The 20,299-nt window shown below is 41.9% G+C and overlaps 1 protein-coding gene across 1 annotated transcript in view; it reads left to right on the forward strand.

Moving 5' to 3' along the window:
• APPL2 (adaptor protein, phosphotyrosine interacting with PH domain and leucine zipper 2) overlaps positions 1–20,299 on the forward strand; it is a 697,983-nt gene that overhangs the window by 572,028 nt on the left and 105,656 nt on the right. The window lies entirely within an intron of this gene.

Genomic DNA, 20,299 nt, shown 5'->3' on the forward strand with positions numbered 1-20,299 from the left:
GCGCATAATACACAAAAGACAAAACTTCCCCAGTAGCTTTCCATTACTTCTTTAATTAAATTCTTCTCGACTTCCAGTGGCCTTGAGGTTCAGATAGGCAAGGCACAGAAGGTATCCTCCCCTCCCGCTTCTCAGACTCTTCAAAGACATTCCGGTTATCTCATTAAATTAAGAATAACGAGGTCCAATTCTTGTACCTGCAGTGGGATGAGAGCATACTGTCCTGGCACACACAAGAGATTCATTTAATTATTTCTTTAGCAACCAAGGATTTTTAAACTGTCAACAACTTGCAGCTCTGGGCCTACAAAGCAGGCAACTTAAACAACACACAGTTACATTGATATGAATATAATGACATCCTGCACATTATGCATACAGGAATGATAGTGTCTCTAATACATGTAAATTCTATTTCAAAGCATACATTGCATTTCTATGCTTAGGATGTGGAATAAATGCACTTAATAAACATAATACACTGCAAAACAATACAAATATGTGTGAGTGCGTTTGAACCATGAGTATAATGTACCCATACAATTTAGAGTGCTGTAAACGCTCTATCAGTTCCCCCCCTCTTATGACTAGTGTCATAACACCAATGTCTTACTCTCTTACAGTTTTCACCTTGCAGAAGAGATCAACCTTAAAAGAAGTTGTATCTTGCCGTCCCTGTCTAAATCTTTCTAACCCCTTAAGGTGCAGATAATGACTGTCCTGCAGTCGGTCTACTTGCTGCTCTCGTTTCTTCAAGTAGTTTTCATTATGGCGTGCCTTTTGCCATTTGTAAGCTTTGATGGTTCCCAATAGCACAATGATACAATTGACTGCTCTTATGATGGGTTTCATGATGTATCCCATTATCCCTTGTTCCAGGCTTCCAAACCAGCTTCCAATCTTTCCAAATCCCTTGCCAATTTGTTCCCAAATGCTATCTGCAGCCAAATTACACAAATCTTGATGTATCTCTGAAATAGTACTAATATGTTTTCGTATATCCAGACTATTGTCAGGAATATACGTGCAGCACTGTTGAACTTTCAATAATTTACAGACTCCTCTGGCCTTTGCTAATAGAACATCTAAAGCAAGACGATTTTGAAGAACCATAGCCCTTATTGAGACCATTTCCCCATCAACGTGTAATAACATTTGAGCGGTATTCACAGAGAGTTTATCCACTATTGTTGCAAACTTTCTCATTTTCACATCATTCAAGATCACACCCACACTTGGTATCATAGTTCCAAATAAATCTCCAACAATTTCTCCAGCACTTGCACCACGTTTTCCTCGGTGAACGGTTTTTCCCTCCAAGGGCCATAAATTATTTACATGAAAGATTTTAGGAAATACCACAGCTAAGTAACATGTACCATACCAATTCTTGGACAATTTCACAAAAGCACTTTTTCCACACACAAAATACACATTGGGTACTATGGTTAATTTATCCAATAATGCTTTTCTTATTGCCTCCTCAATTAAGAAAATGTGTTCACAATCACTCTCACCCACAAATATTTTGTCATAATAAGTGGACGGGTGTCTAATGCATAACTTTCCTTTTTGCTGAAAGTCCAAAGCTATTGTACCAGAACTTCCCTTTGCCTTATGATCTAATTCTTCCTGTGTCCATGAGATAACTTTATGCTTTGGGTCTGGTCTAAATAAAGTCTGTCTATGTCGATCTTCTATCTGATCCACAAATTTCTTTTCAATGTCATTTAACATGCATTTCAAATTGTGTCTATGAGCATATGATGTATCTAAACTAATAGTAGGCACGAAATACATAGACATCCTCTCTACCTCCTTATAGTAATCATACTTATTCATGTACTTCAGGACTGGAACCTCTGAGAGTATCACATCATAATTTGAAAAGTAGTACTCAAAATGGGCCTTGCTATAAAACATGCTCAGCAACACACGACATGTGATGCCATAAGTCAAAGGTAAGTGATGATATTGGATACCCTCTTCTACTGATGCTGGTAATTGCATACACACATAACAATCTTTCGCTTCCATTGTCTCCACATATTCATACAACAAACGAGCATATGCATTCAGCATAAAATCACCTTTTGGCAAATCTATGTGTAGCACCGACTAGTTTCCCTAATCATATCTCTATCCTTGGCAGATGCACCCTCTCCTACGGTAGTTGGGGTAGGTGTCATTTCATTCTTTTCAGCATTGTGAGACCCAACCAAAGATGTAACAATCACCACATGTATAACAATAAGCACCACAACGATAAGGGTACCAATTATGCATTTCTGCTTGTGTCCTGACTTCTCTGACTCCATTTTGAATCTCTGTTTTGATTTGAAACATAACTGAATGCAACAAAGTCTCTGTTCTTCTTTGCTGTGCTTAATTTGGTTATTACAGTGTCTTTTTATTTTTCCATTCAAATTTTGCAATGTTCAGTTCAACAATACTAAACCTATTGAAGAGACTTATCCAGCCCTAACCCTCAATTCTTCTTTCTATTGAAAGTCCCTAATTTTAAATCTTCTTCCTCTTGGGGCTAGGTTACCTTCTTTCTAAGGCTAATAAGAATTCTGTTACAGTTCAATCTTCATCATTTATGATATTTGATCCAAGCATAGCAAGAACAAGCTGTAGTATTCCAACACAAATTTCTCCCATTTCTTGTGTGGTTCGCTGTCGACCGAAAGTAGGGAAAGCAACCTGGTTGTGGATCAAAAGCGTAACCCACTCAGCCTTGATGGGTCGGGAACTGTCAGAGTCAGAATTCCGAAGGCATCAATTCCAGGGACTATTAACTGAATGTCAATTGTCAGAGTACTCTGTCCGTGACTCACTGTGCCGGTCCTCAACCTCCTGGATCTCTCCGGTCTCTGCATCTGCAGCCAGGTATGTCCACTCAGGAGATGCGTACTTCCGAGATGGTACTCTCTCCCTTCTGGATCGTCTTAGACCATCTGGTCTTTCTTCGGTTTCACTTTGATCGGTTTCAGGAATCTGAGCGAGATGTTTCTCAGATGCAAGCCTTATGTTAAGCTTTTCTTTCTTGGTTGGCCACTTTGCTGCTGCAGCATCTGCTCTCTTATCTTCCTCTTCATCTGATCCTTCTGCACCAGGCTGATCCCTTTGCTTTGGTTCAAAGTTCACTTCTACAATGTTGTCTAAGTCAAAGTCAAAGTCAAAAAGTTTTATTTGATTTGGTACTCAACTGAGGACCACAAATATATAAAAACAACAATTTACAATTCAATATAATGTCAGGAATTGCTTTAAAAATTTGTAAATATTACAGCAGACTAATTCATTGGGAGGCTGTTTACATGCAAATAGTAGTTCCTTTACAGTGATGATTTTACAAATACGATATATAGGGTCTAGATATTTTGACCGAGCTGTTACTACGTTGGGATGTGGACATACGAATAAAAGATGTTTGATATTCTGATCTCCCCCACAACATAGAGCACAGAGCGGGGATCTGCCTGGAGACCACCTTGAAGTAAAGGATGAAACTGGCAGAATGCCCAAACGTAACATTGTAATTGATCTTCTTGCGCCATGAGTGAAATAAAACCCCAAATATAACCGGTCTTGCTTGTACTCCAATGACTCAGTATAGGGTTGATAGAGCGATAATTTATTACAGTGAGAATAATCAAGATCGAAACTCAATTTGGGGGTAAAACATTTTAGAAAAAGTTTAAGTTGTATAGGTGACCAAGTCCGCAAAATTTCAGAATTAATTTTGGCCAGTTGAAATACCGCTGACATATTTCTAGAGAATGTTGAACATGGAGCTCCTTGATCGAAAGTCTCAGTCTTTAGCAGAGAGCGTAAAGAACCATCTTTAGCGTGAAGGAGGTTATAAGCCCACCTAATTATGTTGGCTACCGCTGTAGCATAAGCACTGGTAATCGAGAATTCTAATCTTAGCGCTTGCACTGGTGTTGCTGCTGAGACTTTCAGGATTTTCTTTAATATTTTTCCCTCTTTTTGATCCATATAGGACCACTGTTTTATGGCTATATATTCGGTGGCATACGATAAGACAGGAGATATCTTTGCTCTATATACTTTCAGTAATGTGGAAAAGTGCCTGTTCCCAGTTGCCATATACAGTCTCAGCAGAGCCGCAGCATGTAACTCTGATTTCTTTTTTAGATGATTAATTTGTTTGTTATTTTTTAGATTCCTTGAAAAAATCCTTCCCAAGTAAGTGTATTCCTCGACCTCTTCTATATGTTCTCCGCCCAACCTCCAGCGGAACTTTACTCTTTTCTTTTTGTTGGAGAATGCTACCACTTTTGTTTTATTTAAATTGGGAATTAAAAAGTTTTCTTTGGAATATTTGTGTAGCATATCGAGTAGTCTTTGTAGTCCATAAGGCGTTAAGTCCAACATTACTATATCGTCAGCATATAGTAAAGCATGTATGCTTTGTGTAGCGAGCTTTGGGGGCAAACTGGAACCTTGTTGCAGATAAAATGGTAGGTCACTTAAATATAATGAAAATAAAATCGGTGCAAGAAGGCACCCCTGTTTGAGGCCGTTGAACGTGCTAATTATATTGGTCAGACCTTTTTCGCTCCCCATTTGTACTTGGCACCATGTGTTGCTGTGAAGGTTAACTACGACCCGGAGCAATTGTTCGGGGATACCCATCCTCCTCAGTTTAGTCCATAGAGTAGGTCTGTCTACCCGATCAAAAGCGGTAGAGTAATCTATAAAAGCTGCATATATTGGTTGTGATCTCTCCACTGTATATTTATCAAGAATGGATTGTAGTATTGCTGTATTATCGATGACGGAGTGGTTAGGTCGAAATCCTGCCTGAAACATAGGTATGAAACCCTGCGAAAAAGCCCAAGTTTTTAGACGATCTAATATTTCTGCAGCAAAAATTTTCCCAGTGGCATCTATCAGAGCTATTTGCCGATAATTACTGGCTGTATTTTTGTTCCCCTTTTTGTATATTGGAATGATTATACTTCCTTGCCAGGACTTCGGTATTTCACCAGTCTCAAAAATATAGTTAAAGAGAGGAGAAAGCATCAGGCTCCACTCCTTGGGGTCAGTTTGAAGGACCTTGATGGGAATTTGGTCAGGACCTGAAGCGCCCGTGCTTCTCGCTTTTCTGATGTGGATTTCAATGGAATTTGACGTGATCTTAGTGATTTTGAAGTTGTTCCTTTCATCGCTGAGACCGCAGGCCATTTTTTCAGGGAAAGATGGATTTGGATTATATAGCTCATGTAGGTATCTTTCCCAGTCCTCTGGCGAGACTGGGGTAGCTTCGAGTTTTTTCTTTAAACCGGTCATTTTGGCAATCAGAGACCAGTATTTTCGCTGATTATGGTCTTTAGCAGCTATTTGGATGTCAACCCAATTTCTATCCTGCAGCAGTTTTTTATGTTTATTTTTCTCTCTTCGAATTTGATTTTTTAATTTATTAATTTCTGCCTTAGTTGATATAGAAAAGTTCAAGTGTTGTACACGAATGAGTCTATTTAGTTTTTTTGCCGCAGTTGAGTTCCAATTTTTGTTTTTGTTGATGGTTTTGTTTTTTCCATAGCTGACCTTTTGTGATTTGTTTAAAAGTGCGGATTTGAGATTATTAATTATGTGTTCGAAGTTCGTGATAGGATTCTCTGAATGGATATTAGTAAGTAATTGAGTATGAATGAGCAATGAAGAAATATTGTCCAGTGTGGAAGGATTCCAGTAGATCCGCCTCTGTTTAATGTGAACTTCGGTTGAAGATTTGCAAAATATTGGCTGTTTAGCTAAGGAGGTGGAGGGCATCCACAGGGTGGTTAGATGTAAAAGAGCGTGGTCACTCTCTACTGTGAAATGAGTTTGTAAGTACGTTATAGACTCCTTTACAGCCATCCCACAGATAAAATAGTCGAGAATAGAGGAGGATCCATTTCCCCGTCTGGTAAATGATGCCGGTATGTCCCCTTCCGTATTACCATTGAGTATTGTTCCATTTATACTTGGTAAGAAAGATAGAAGCGACCTACCTCTCTTATCCGATTTGATGCCCTTTGGGAATTTTGGGAAGGACATTTCCAGGGATTCTTCTTTAGTTAAGTTGGCCCATTTTCCAATTTCACTATTTGAAACTTTTCCGTTCAGGTCTCCCATAATTAGATATGGCATTTGGATACGATCATCAAGAATAAGGCTGATTGATTCCATTATCTCATCGAAGAGGACATCATAATTTTTGCCTGGAGGGGCATATGTATTAAAGAGCAGTATAGCATTGCAGGGACCTGTGGGTTGTGTCGTCAATGTCACTTTGATACACTGCAAATTTCCTGACTTTGTCTCTATGATTTTTTGAGACCAAAGATATTCCTCGCTCAGTAGGATTGCAAGCCCACCCTTTGCGTGGCCCCGATTAGATTGTCTATTTCTGAATCTGAATTCACTTTGGGGGCTATTTATTTTATTCTTTCTTGCTTGGTTGTTTGTTCTGCCTCATCGAGAGTTCTCACATTCGGACCTGTTCTTTCTGTTTCTGTTGCACTCTCAATTGCATTTCGGGGAACAAGAGGCGTAATGTCCTCAACATGTTCTGGGACTCTACGAGTATGTGAAGCGGGGATCCAGTTTGGCAATACTCCACACTTCACCGCTGTACTTGTGACCAGAAGCACCTGATAGGGTCCTCGCCAGCAAGCATCAAGGCAGCTCTTCCTCAGGTGATTTCCGACAAGCACCCAATCACCAGGATTAAGATCATGCAGCAGGTCTCTCGAGGTGGATACAGTCGCAGCCTCGACCTGGTGGGGACACAGAATTAACCACATCAGCCAGTCCCTTACATTAATCCATAATCAAATCATCTGTGATGTTTATCAATGCAGTAGCTGGCACCATATGCAATCGCATAGCTCTTCCCATCAATATTTCATGGGGAGAGAGCCCTGCCCTCCTATCAGGAGTGCTACGCAGACTCATCAGCACCAAAAGCAATGCATCAGGCCAGTTCAATGAAGTTGACGAACACACCTTTGACACCCTCATCTTGATTGTGCCGTTTCTCTGTTCCACAATGCCAGAAGCCTCAGGCCTGTAGCTACAATGCAGTCTCTGATCAATTTTCAAAGCTGTACACAATAATTTCATGATTTCATTATGGAAGTGTGTTCCTCTATCTGTCTCCACCAAGGTCGGAAATCCAAACTGCAGTATCAGTTCCGTTAAGAGCAGTTTTGCCACTGTGAGACTGTCACATCGTCTAGTTGGATAGCCTCAACCCAACGTGGAACGATACACACCACCACCAAAACTTATCTCAACCTATTGCATCTCAATAAAGTTCAATTGTATAATATTGAAATGACCTCCCGTTCTTCCAATGTGACTCATCGCAACCACAGTTCTTTTTCCCACATTCATTTGTTGACATGTAACACACCTGTGACAGACTGCTTCAGCATGCACGCGAAATCGGGGATTAAACCACGTTTGCATAAAGACTCGCACCATGGCATCTCTTCCAAGATGAACTGCTCCGTGAATCTGCCTTGCCATTGGGCTCAATTAACAGTTAGGTAACACTGCCCTTTCATCTGTTGATGCCCAAATACCATCTTCTCTCTTTTCACATTCTGTTCTAACCCATGATGCAGCTTCCTCCTCTGAGACCTCATCCTGCAGCCGCTTAACCTCATCCCATCCCACAGCTAACAACATACTGAGCTCTGTCTCTTCCGTGCTTTCTCCTACATACTCTCCATTGAAAACACAAACATGTAGTGCACAAAAACGATCTACTTCGTCAGCATAGTTATTACCCTTGGTGACAAAATCTTCTCCTTTGCCACGGGCTGCAAATTTAACTAGAGCTATTGCTTTGGGTCTCTGTAAAGCTTCCAATTATTGACATAGATATTCTCCATTATGGATAGGGGATCCTGATGACGTTACAAATCCCCTTTGAGACCATAACTGTCCAAAATCATGAACCACTCCAAACCCATATTGGCTGCCCGTATAGATAGTCACTCGAACTCCATCCACGATGGTACAGGCAAGTATCAGAGCGATAATTTCCACAACCTAAGCAAAATATACTCTGTTTAAACAAACAGCTTTGACCACCCCCAAAATGGTACATTACAGCAAAAGCAGCCCTCAAGCACCCTTCATTGTCTCTTAGACATGATCCGTTAACAAAAAGGATCAAATCAGATTCGGGCAACGGTTCATCAACAATTTCAGGTCTGGGTTTGGTAGATAGTTCAGTAACATCAAGACATTCATGCTCTTCACAATCTTCTCCATCCTCTTGTGGAAGAGGCAACAATGTAGCAGGATTCAGAGTAGTACAGCGTCTTAGAGTAACATTTTCCGAAGCCAATATAACTTGCTCATACTTTGTAAGTCTGTTATTCGTTAAAAGGTTGTCTTTGTTCTTGTCATTAAAAGTTCTACTGAATGTGGCACATAAACAATGAGCGGGTGACCCATTACTATGCTTCCCCATCTCTCAATGCTGACACCTGTTGCAGCAACGGATTTGAGACATTCGGGCAACGAGGAAGCTACAGGATATAATGTAGCAGAAAAATAAGTGACTGGTCTATGGGTACCTCCACGTGTCTGTACAAGGACCGCTAATGCACGTCCTTCTTTCTCATAGCAGAAGAGCGAAAACGCTTTGTTGTAATCTGGCATTCCCAGAGCTAGAGCGCGACATAGGCTCTCTCTCAGCTCATGAAAGGCCCTCAAGCATTCATCATCCCATGGTACCGGATCACTAATGTCCTTTCAAGTCAACCTCAAAAGTGGTTTTGCTTGCAAGGAAAACTTTGGGATCCACTGTCGACAATAGCCGACCATTCCCAAAAACATGCAGACTTCTTTCTGTGTTTTCGGAGTTCCCATTTGCAGAATCATCTCTATGCGATCTGGTAACACCCTTCGTTTTTCTCTTTTCAATTCGATGACCTAGATACTGCACTTCCGTTTGACAATACTTAAGCTTGTTTGGGGACACCTTGTGTCCATTATCTGCCAAATGATTGAGGAAAGCCACTGTATCGATCCTGCAAGTATCTTCAGTCTCTGACGCGACCAACAGGTTGTCTATATACTGAACCAGGACTGAGTTTTAGGGCATCACCAGCCCTTCAAGATTCTTTTTCAAACACTGGCTAAAGATAGAGAGACTTTTCTTTATACCCTTGAGGGATCCTACACCATGTTAAAACACGGTCGTCCATCCTAAACGCAAAAATATATTGGCTATCTTCATGCAATGTTATGCAGAAAAACGCCTGCCACAAATTGAGGACTGTAAACCATTCGGCCTCACATAGTATCTGAAATAGTGTAACAGCTGGATCCGGTACCACAGGACAACATGGAATCACAATTTCATTGACCCTGCGCAAATCCTGCACTATTCTGTACTTGCCGCTAGGCTTCTGTAGTCCCATTATAGGTGAATTACAGGGACTTCCCCTTATCTCCTTCAGAATGCCTTGTGCAATCATGGACTTAATTACAGGTCGTATTCCAAACGCAGTTTCTGGAGTCAATTTATACTGCGGGATTCGTGGAAATTCAGCATTTGGTTTGACCGCTATCTTAACAGGTTCAATCCCTCGGATTAATCCTATCTCCTCACCCGTGAAATCCAACACCTTCTGAGAAACTGAGTCTCTCAAATCATATAGTAGATCTTCTATTGTGAGAACCACAACCAGTTCTGCACATAAACTCATATTGGCCATTTTAAAATCTGCATTGTCATCATAGGTTTGCAACTCCACACCCCTGGGAGTGCAAGATATGGTACAATTTAGCTTGCACAAAAGATCTCGTCCCAGACTGGGCTGGAATCACACACCACAAATTGGTGTTTTTCCTGGAAGGGCCCTATTCTCACAGGAAACTCATTTTTTAATGGATTTGACATTTTCAAGTTGGTTACTCCCCCCACTTGGATTGATCTTCCTGATGGGTATAAATTTGGGACCACTTCTGTCCGTACTGTGGAATGCGCAGCTCCGGTGTCTAACAAAAAGGTAACAGGATGTCCATTCACCTCTGCATCTACAAACGGTCCACTTTGATCCACTTCCAAAGCAGCACCCAAAGTACACTTTCCCTGCACCCCCCTCTGACACTCATAAGGATCTTGTATTTGATCTAATCTGTCTTGTATCTCGAAGTAAGGCATCTGACAATATGTCTGATTACGCATGGGTACTCTTGGAGGCTGAGGTATTTGCATTTGGGGCTCGCATCCTCCCCCATACATGGATCTGGGTCTTGTCACAGTATTCGCACCTTCTGACATTTATCCCTCTCCCTCATATTGCAATTGATTTGCTGGATTCAATGTACACTCACGCTTCCAATGCCCGATTTTGTGACAAAAGTGGCAGGCTGTGACACGTTTTTGATTTGCTACCCACTCAGCTTCCATACCAGCATCTGCACCCCTTCCTCTACCCTGTCCAGGTTGAGACACCATCTGTTGGTTCATTCCTCTACCACTTCCTATTCCTCAATCCATCGCTCCTCCAACCCCTTGCACCCAATCAAGCCTTTCGGCATTTCTCAACTGTACCAACATTAATTTTTCTTTGTTTTCTTTTGTGCTGCCTCTACCTGTGCAATGCAGTATTTTGCATAACACAAAATTCCGTCAACAGATTTATTCTGCCAACATGTCAAATGGTGTGTATCATCAAACTGATATCAGATCTCAATCCTAAAACAAATTGGAAACAAACTGTCCCATATCTGGTGGCTCAAAAGTATCCAATCCACTATGTTGTTTAAATGCCACTAAAAGTCTCTCATAATATTCATGTACTGATTCTTTAGGATCTTGAGTAGTACGATCAATTTTAAGCCAATCGACAGTCTGCGGGCCACTTTAGACTGCAGCCATGTAATCACTTGTTCATATTTCTTCATCACCTCAGCTGAGGGACCATGAGTCACCACATCTCTAGCTGGTTCTGCAGCAGGCCAATCAACGGCAACCTTACATGCCGTGCATAAGTCAACTGAAACCACTATATCAAACAAGGTATTCAAATCCATCCATAACCTTCGAAATCTTAACAAACCAATCAATTTGTTTATTCCAGTCGGCAGGTTTTTCCCTCAGCCGAGGAAAATCATTAGTGAATGCTGCCAAATCAGCACTGCTTCATGGCACATGTACATACCCCCCATTCTACTTCTCTCAGAGGGAAATTCCCTGCTGCTCCCATCCCTCCACCTGGATGCGAAGTATCTCCTATCACTTTCTTGGCACTTTTCTTCTTCGACCACCTTTCTTTCCATTTATCTAATTCTCTCCATGGTCGTATTGCAATGGACAAGTCTATAATTTGTGCCTTTAATCCTGTCGTTCTCTTTTCCTCTAAATCTTGATCAGTATAATTCAATCTGCAGCTCCCCTGCATCAATTTCGTCTTGGTTAAATCCACCTCATACCGTCTTGCCAACTGTACCAATGCTTCATGAGCGTGCTTGGCCTTTTTAGTGACATCCTTAGCTACAAATAACAACTCACTTGGATCATATGTTTCAATCCTGTCCAATGGCAGATTCCCTTCTATCACTTTATCTATTTCAACTTTCAATCTGACCACATCTAAAAATTGTGCTTTCAATGCCACTTGTATGATTCTCTGACCCCTCTCACTTCCTGTTTCCCCCCTGCCACAACTTTGGGCTCTCTTTAGACCTGCACTCTCCTCCATTCCCAAAGAGGGACAACTTTCTCTCTCACAGCTGCATCTTCTCCAATGTTTACCTTCACATAAACCCTGTGATTCGAATAGTACTCTAGGTGTCTCTCGTCTCATTTCCAGTTCTTCTTTTGACATCATTTACTCCCTCACTGTGGATCCCACATTCTAATGTCTGACCTAGAATTTGCCAAAGCTCCTGTTCATCTTGGTTCTGACCCACTGTCCACCCTTGATGGATCAGCAGTGGCTGTCAATGGAGTACTAGCTTCCAGTGACCTCTGAGCCATACCTGTACCACTCACTGTAAGACTGCCTCCTGACATAGTCTCTTCCCCTTCTCTGGTTTGCTGTTCACTTTCACTTGCTCTCTCATTTGGGTTATAGTTCGAAACCACAGGTCCAATTGTAACTGGTACAGTAAGAGAGTCTGGTAACTGCATGGTGCATGCACTTCCATGGTGCTCAGGGTCTGCATATCCTGGCCCTCCAGACCCCCCTGGAATTCTTATTCCCACTGCCATTGTCCCTCTTACTCCTTTTGTCTGCTCCTCTGAGCCTGTCCGAAGCACTCCCAAAGCTTCCCCAGGTTGCTGGGTTCTCTCAATCTGCGATTGAGAGTAATATGGTGGAGGACGTTCTACTAACAATCTCTATAGAAAGCTATCATCTGTATCACTGTCCTCCTCTGTCCTACTCTGTCCTTCAGACCCTCCTTTTAACAACCTGAATGGATATAAGTGTTCTCCCTCTATGGTGTATACTCTCCACCTTTTCAATTGTGCATCCCACCTGGCATCTTGATATGCCTTCATTGCCTTTTTCATTCTCCCCTGTGAATCTTCTCTTCTCTTTGCCACTGCTGCTCTCATCCATGCATCTAATGCCTCAAATTGCGTTTGTTTAGGTGGAGGCTTCAGAGAAGACAATTACTCCTCTCAGCTGGTATAGCACTTCCATCCGAAATGACCCATTACGAGGGAAAGACAATTCTCCCTCTTTCTCTGTAATTTTATGCCAATTTTGCCGTCACACTATAGTATGGAGTCCTACATTGGTTGCCAAATAATGTGCCGGGGTAACCTCTGGTGGAGCTTTTTCTCCCACCTGAGTTACCACCCTTGTGTCGCCTCTACACAAATCACGCAACACCTTACAACATGTCATTGTGAAAATCAATTATTTGCAATCCAGAATTCAATATTTAACTACTGACGAACCCCAACCAATCTCAACGCGTTGTTACACAAACCGACCAATCCCAGCGCGGCTCACACTGACGTCACAACTCCCTCCTTGCAGCGGCTCACCCTCCTTTACAATTTCACTCAGTACACTGGCTCACACATTCGTACACAAGTGACTGTATAACCAAAAGATATTAACCGAGTAACAGCTTCCTACTACAGCCACAATAACTTAGTCACATAAACTAGTGATTGTCCGTCTGATGAAAGATCGATAGAACACTCTTACAAGAACATCCGCTGTGACCCCCCACCTGCGTTGGTCACCCAATCGCTGTAGTTTACCCCCGGTACCTGAGACTTTCCACTACAACGTTACTCCTACATTCACACAAAGTTCCCTATCACAAGTGGATCGCCGAGAGCAGTTCACAACACCTACAATTTTGATCGGACAGTCACATATACAAAACTATCCCGGGATCTTGGACTTCTCTTGAGTCTGCTCACCAAACTTCCTGATCCGCACGTGTCCAGACCAGTAAACCGATTAACCCACAATCACACGTCTTACATTCTCACTTCGCAAGACAACACACAATTAGTTCATCACTGCAATCTAGCACACCACACAGTTTCATACTCATGCTACTACTGCTTCCGCGGCACCATCAGCATCCACCGACCTCCATCAATCAACGTTTCTCACCGTCGTCTACTCCAAGTCCAGAGCCAAATTTTCCTCGCTTTTACTCTAAATCCCTCATTTTCCCCTCACTGTAGAGGCAAACCGTCCTCTGCTACCATTTGATTACGCTAAATTTAGTCCTTGCCTTCCCTTCCAAATTTAGCACTGATGGTCTTTTATTTGCCTGCTGAAAGTGGTTGTGGGGAGGAAACACTTCAAGATTATACTTACATCCTAGTCATGGTTAAAACACCAAAGTATCCGAATTCCAATCTATGGATTTTATTATAAGGCTGAAAATAATTGACTATACACGCACCTTAAAATTAGAGAAAAAAGGTACATAAAAATCAATACAGAGCCGAACCTACGCATATAATTAATTCGGCATAGAAGACACAATGTGATAAATTCCAGAATCAAAATGCACCCCAAGATTGAGGCTGAATCTAGTTCCTTTTTCATCAGGAAGGAAAGCATGAATTATCTTTTCCTACACTACTCTCATTGATTTTCCTGGCTATTTCCCCTATCTCATTTCCCAAAGGTGTCAGCACGTGTAGACTTCCTTAGAAGTACTCACGTCAAATGGGACAAAATAGCTTAAGGCTATGGAGCTTGCTCTTAGGATGCTCCTTCTCCTACGAAAATGTAGAAGTCTGTTCTTCTGTCCCTGCTCAAAACTCAGCCCCTCCTAAATGTATCACATGACGAATTATATCACTTGCAAGGTTCCCCAGTAGCTTTCCATTACTTCTTTAATAAAATTCTTGCTTTCTATGCTTAAGATGTTGAATAAAAGCATTTAATAAACATAATACCCTGCAAAACGACACAAATATGTGTGAGTGCGTTTGAACCATTAGTATAATGCAACTATACACTTTAGAGTGCTGTTAAGCGCACTATCACCTTCTTAAGAGGAGCTGTGTATTGTTATGCCAACTGTATTCTTTTTTTTGTTTTTTTTACATAGTTTCAATTTTATGACTGTACGATTCATGACTGCCATGTGGAAAACATATGCTAAATACAGTAGGCCTACGTTGTTAATGATGACAAGTCAGGGATAACGGCTATATGTTTGATTAGCTTAGGAAATGTTATGTCAGATACCCTAGATCTGACCCGTTACAATGCCAGTAAGCCTGGCTTATGTATTGTGAAAATTATTTGTTAAAAGCAATAGACCTTTAAGGGTGGATTGTTTTGCACTGTGATAAAGCCTGTGCACAGGCATTTTGTTATCTCAGAGTACCTTAATAGGCAGGGATTTCGGTGTTGGTTCTCTCCTGCTGACATACTAGAGGAGGGGGTTGAAGATTTGAACTGTGATAATCCGTGTAGATACACTTAGGAGGGATTGTATATTGCTTTGTAAATGTATTTGAGCTTGTAAAGCGCACTGCTACCCGTCTGTAGGTTTCCTGGCGCTGTATAACTCTGGGTAACCCGTCCTGGCTTTCCCTGTGGGATGGTCCCTGCTGGGAGTCCCCAAGGTGGAGCCAGGCATCCCCAGAATTGATGGGGCCGATGTGGAGATTAGGCAAGCTAATGCCCAGAGTTGCCGAGTGGAACCCCTGATTAGAGTAAGCAATGAAGCGAGAATTATCGAGTCCGCTGACCCAAGTCCACGACCCTGCCGCATCGGGAATTGAACCCTGGTCCCGTGCCGACTTCTGCTCCCGGGTCTGCCGCCTCTAACCAGTGAGCCACACTACTACTTTGTGAATTGGCTTTTCGTACATTTTCGTAAGTTTGACTATTCTTGAAGGTTGCGTTGTGAAAAATCTTATGCCTAATGCAGTAGGCCCAAATTGGTTATGGTTACGGTTACAAGCAATAGCTATGTACATGATTAATGTATTGGCAAACATTACATCAGATGCCATAGGACTGATCTGTTTATTATGAAAACTAATGACAAAGGCAGCAGGCCTGACTTATTTGTTATGCAAATCATCTGTTGAAGCTAATAGGCCTTTGAAAGAGGATTACTATTATACTGTACTGAAGCCTGTAACCATGTATTTAATTGAATGGAGTCTCACAGATTACTATACAAGGGTTTTGGTGTGATAGAGATGAATTAGCAGCTGCGGCGGCTGCAGGTAAGAGTGGTGGGGCAGGCTGGGGGTATCTCGAGAAAATTATTTATTTCATTTTCCCTTGTAGTCATCTCTCGGAATCTCCCTCCCCCCAGCCAGCCCCACCGCTTTCACCTGCAGTGGGCGTGAATTAGAGACCGCGACAGTATTTCATAGTCACAATAATATTTATTATTGTTATATCAATTCATAAAAACTTTGGGACTGAGTTATGTCTGTTTAGTGCTTGGACACACTTGGAAGTAGCTATGCGGTGTATAAATCTATATAATATAACAAAAGAAAAACAAGTAGCCAATGGTGATGTGCAGTAACTGTGCCGCTTCAACAGGGCATAGTACAAATTAGAAATTTTTGAAGTATCCACCATTTGATGATGTCATTTCAAAATTCAGGAATAATCAATAAATTTTTTTCATTTGATAGTTCATAACAATGACGCTATGTTTTTATATCCAATTATATAGGCAGCATTGAATGTATATGATCTAGTCGGTAGTTACTCAATAACACAACACTTGACAAGCTGCTTGGGGTCATATCATGGCTACCAAAAATATTGATCCAACTGTAACGATCGGTATATGAAATTGGTTACCAGATGCTATCATTACGATTGGATTGGTATAAGCCCTGATGATGTGACAGTTATTGTACATGTAACAAAACATAGGTTAGTTGCTTGTGCAGTGTGATTCAACATATTCCAACATTCCTATGATTTGACTTAAGAAAAGCACCTTTTTGACTTTGGAATACATTTGAAGCCTCCTATCCATCTCTATATGTTTCAGCTGTAAGAGATGGTAAGGGACTCTATATCCCTGAAGTTATTGAGTATGTCCTTGTCTGGGATTTCCTTCTAAATAAGTTCATATTAAGAATGAAGATTTTGATGTTAATTACTCCCTTGAACAAACCCTGGGGGTAGACGTTTCACAGTTTGAGAACTTTTAGGAGGTTCTATAATGCATTGCCAGCTGTAATTTTATACATGATTTTATTTTCATCACTGAATGTATGATGATTCTCTTATGTAAAGGCTTAAGGTTACTAAAGTTAAGAGAAAGGCCTTAGGCCTGACTTACTTACAGTTAAATAGGTCAGTGGGTATTTATGGGGTCATTGCAATTATACTGTGTTAAAGCCAGTAGACCGGTATTTTGTTACTTGGAGTCTTACAGATAAGCGCAGTAGACAAGGATTTTGAAGTTGATTACCCGGTCTTGCAAACTATGGGGTAGATTATTTGCACTGGTATTTGTCTTGTAGCCCCTTTTACCCTTTTAGGAGGGGTTGTATATTGTTGTGGCAACTGCATATACGTGCACACTTGTAATATAATCCATGGTACCTGGCTGCATGTGTTTCCTGCAACTTTTTAGATCTAGCCTGGCCACCTTGGCTGTCTGCTGGATTCATGGACTCAAAATTTATTTTAAAAATGACATACATATAGAGACGTAGAGGGTCCTTTATATTCTGTTTATGCTCATGACATCATATAACATGGGATAATTAGTAAGCACACATAAGCCACTGGCTCCATAATTCTGGAGTGTGACAGCATTTACTGTGATCAGATGTGCACATGCACCTGAAATTGTGTGCTTCAGCGCCTAGACTGAGGGGGCGTTGGCTTAGTTTTTCATAGTTTTTCCTTTTATAGGTCCCTTTTTACTTGTTTGTTTCTTCTTTAATCATGTATTTTTGATCCCCTGAAACGCCTGGGACAATACCTGTACAACCATTTTCTTGCCTCACATATCTTGTGCAGCATGCTGCAGTAATTGCTTCTAAACTGGCTGGCGGTCTTGGCATGGAATTGTTCATAGTTTATAAATTTTTTCTCATTCCAGATTACCTCTATATTTGGAAGCAACATGCCCACCATTTTGGACAAGTAGTACAATAACACACTGCACAATACCATTAAAAAATGACCCCCCAGTGCGATATTTACTGGGTGGCCATCTTGGTATCGTATAGTGTATCATTGTTTTACTATTCCAAGATGGCTGGCACATTGCTTTTAAATGTGGAGACGTTTTTCATCTTTAAAACAATAATGCACTAAACCAAATCCCATTCCAAGATGGCTACTTACTATTATTGTTCATTTTTAAAACATTTTTATGGCAAGCGCATGCCTACCTCATTTACATAGCAGAATTGTTTTTGTCTTCTTTAAATTGATCGTACATATGCTTATGAGTTTTTGTGTGTATTTTTTTTATTGTAGATTGGTAAGCACGTGAATGCGAGAATGAGTCAAATCGTGGATAAATGGATGCACGAGGGCGAGGATGAGTGACACAATGCATGTATGATGAGGTATTTAGTGTGTAAACTCATCCATAATTGAAGAGTCACTTCCAGTTATAAGCCAGACCTACCGGCATTGCCAGTGCTTGTTAATATATATTTGGTAAATTTAGTTCAAGCATTTAAATGCTCGAGCCTTGGCAGACCGGGGGAACATGGCGCCTGCATGCTAGCAGTCGCTTGCTCCCGGAGCTCCCGCTCCAGCCACTGAACAACGAGCTAATGAGTTAATTCAACCGGCAGCCGGCAAACCTTTTTGGCGTGTGGCTCTCTGCTTTCCTTGCCTTCCTTTTGCCGTCTTTTCCCCGGGCTGTTTTGCTTCTTTTCGGCGGCGCCTGAGAGGTGGGCGTTGTCAGCGTTGCTGACTTTTGTGCAGCCAGGGATGTGCGGAGGCAAGGCGGGTGGACGCCTAACCGCGTCACCCCGCTGGTCTGAAGCCGCCCTGGAGCTCCGTAGGGGACACAAGGCAGCCGTGCAAGGCCATCTCCAGGGGAATGACGGCAGAGTCAGCATCATCGGCTTTTTCGAGCTGCCGAACATAGGACCCAGTGAGAAGGTTGCGGCGAGATTTTGGAGGACTCTGCCGCTACATCGGAGCCAGGTACCGGGACAGGGACTGGGGGCACTGCTCATCAAATATCGCAGCATTTTCAGGAGGTTTTGGCCCCCAAGAGTCAAACCCTCCAGTCCCTCAAACCCCAGCAGGAGGCTTTTCTACCCACTAAGAAAACACCGCAACCGCCACTACTGCTAGAAGGGGTTATAAGAAGCAAAGGAAAGGCGCTGGGTGAGTTTTGGTCGGGGTAAGGCGATTATAAAAAATGATTCCTTTGGCACAGATAACTCCAGTAAGGACTCTGAGCTGGTCCAAGATCTGAGCACCAACAAGGTCGCCCCTAGGGGACCAGAGTCTCCTCCTGTCTTCGCCGTACCAGCTTAAATTAGCAACTCTGCCTTCCAGATCTATCAGGTTAAGGGCAGATCTATAAAAACCCAAGTGGCCAAAAAGTAACTCCGCAAACATCTTAGTTAGGGTTACTCATTCGCTGCGTTCCTACTTTAGGGTTCAACCAGAGGTTCTCGATATCACTGCACAAGCCGAAACCCTCAGGCAGAGCTCAGCAAGCTTAAATACCTCCATAACATGGTCACCATCATTCACAATGTTATATGATAGCAATATGGAGTCAGCATCAGATTTGATCTCTCACCAGGGAAATTTAGGGGTGCCCTTGGACCCAGATGAGCTCATGAGCGGCTTGAACATCGGCTCCCTAGCTTGCTCACAGACCCAGAATCAGCCACAGCCACCGCCATTAGTAGTCTCTAACGGCGAATCCAGGGGGAACAAGAGGCAGGCTCTTCATCTTTACTATTATCTTCACCCTCAGGCTTGGAAGCTCTCTTCACCACATTATCTGAAGACATAAAAAAGGGCTTTGCAGTATCTGCAGTTAATTAAGGAGAAATCAGACATTTCTGTGAATCCTTGGGGAAAAAAGTGGACCTTTTAAACTCCAGGACTGTAACTCTTGAGAATAGTGTTGTTGAACTAAAAGAAGACCTCTGGCTGGCGGAGTCAGACATTCTATTGCTAAAGAAAGAACGCGTAGATTTTAGCGATAGACTGGAAAATTTGGAGAATAACACGCGTAGAAATAACTTGCACCTACTGAATGTTCCGGAAGGCAGTGAAGGAACCAGCGTTAGACCTTATATTGTTTCTTTACTCAAGGCCTCCCTACAGCTCGAGGTCTCAGAAGAAGCACTAAGCCATGATATACAGAGGGTGCACAGGGATCCCTTCCATAGAAACCCCAATAGATCCAAACCCAGGACAATTCTTATCAATTTTCTTACCTTCGCTTTAAAAGTGAAAATCCTGAACATAGCATTGAAGTTGAAAACAGGGCAAAAGAGTTCTCGTTTGAGATCCCGTCCGACCTCTCGAGGTCCACTTTGGATAGGCAGTGGGAGCTTGGTAGAAGGTTGGAGGATTTAAAAAAACATGGCGCAGTAGCCCAACTAAAATTTCCAGCCTTCCTGAAAGTGATGCACAATAATAAAATGCATAACTTAAGAACAGTTCAGGAGGCGGATGAGCTGCTTGACAGCATCAGCAAAGGGGGATCATAAGGGATTGTTTTAGCTTGGGATATTGTTTGGCTGGGGTAGCATCGTTATTGTTAAGTGAGGGTTCTGCCTTCTCTTTCTCCTTTTGTGCTGAAGAGTTAGTATAATAGGTGATTATAGGCG

Source organism: Lissotriton helveticus, chromosome 1_1, assembly GCF_964261635.1.
Source record: "Lissotriton helveticus chromosome 1_1, aLisHel1.1, whole genome shotgun sequence".
Lineage (NCBI taxonomy): Eukaryota > Metazoa > Chordata > Amphibia > Caudata > Salamandridae > Lissotriton > Lissotriton helveticus.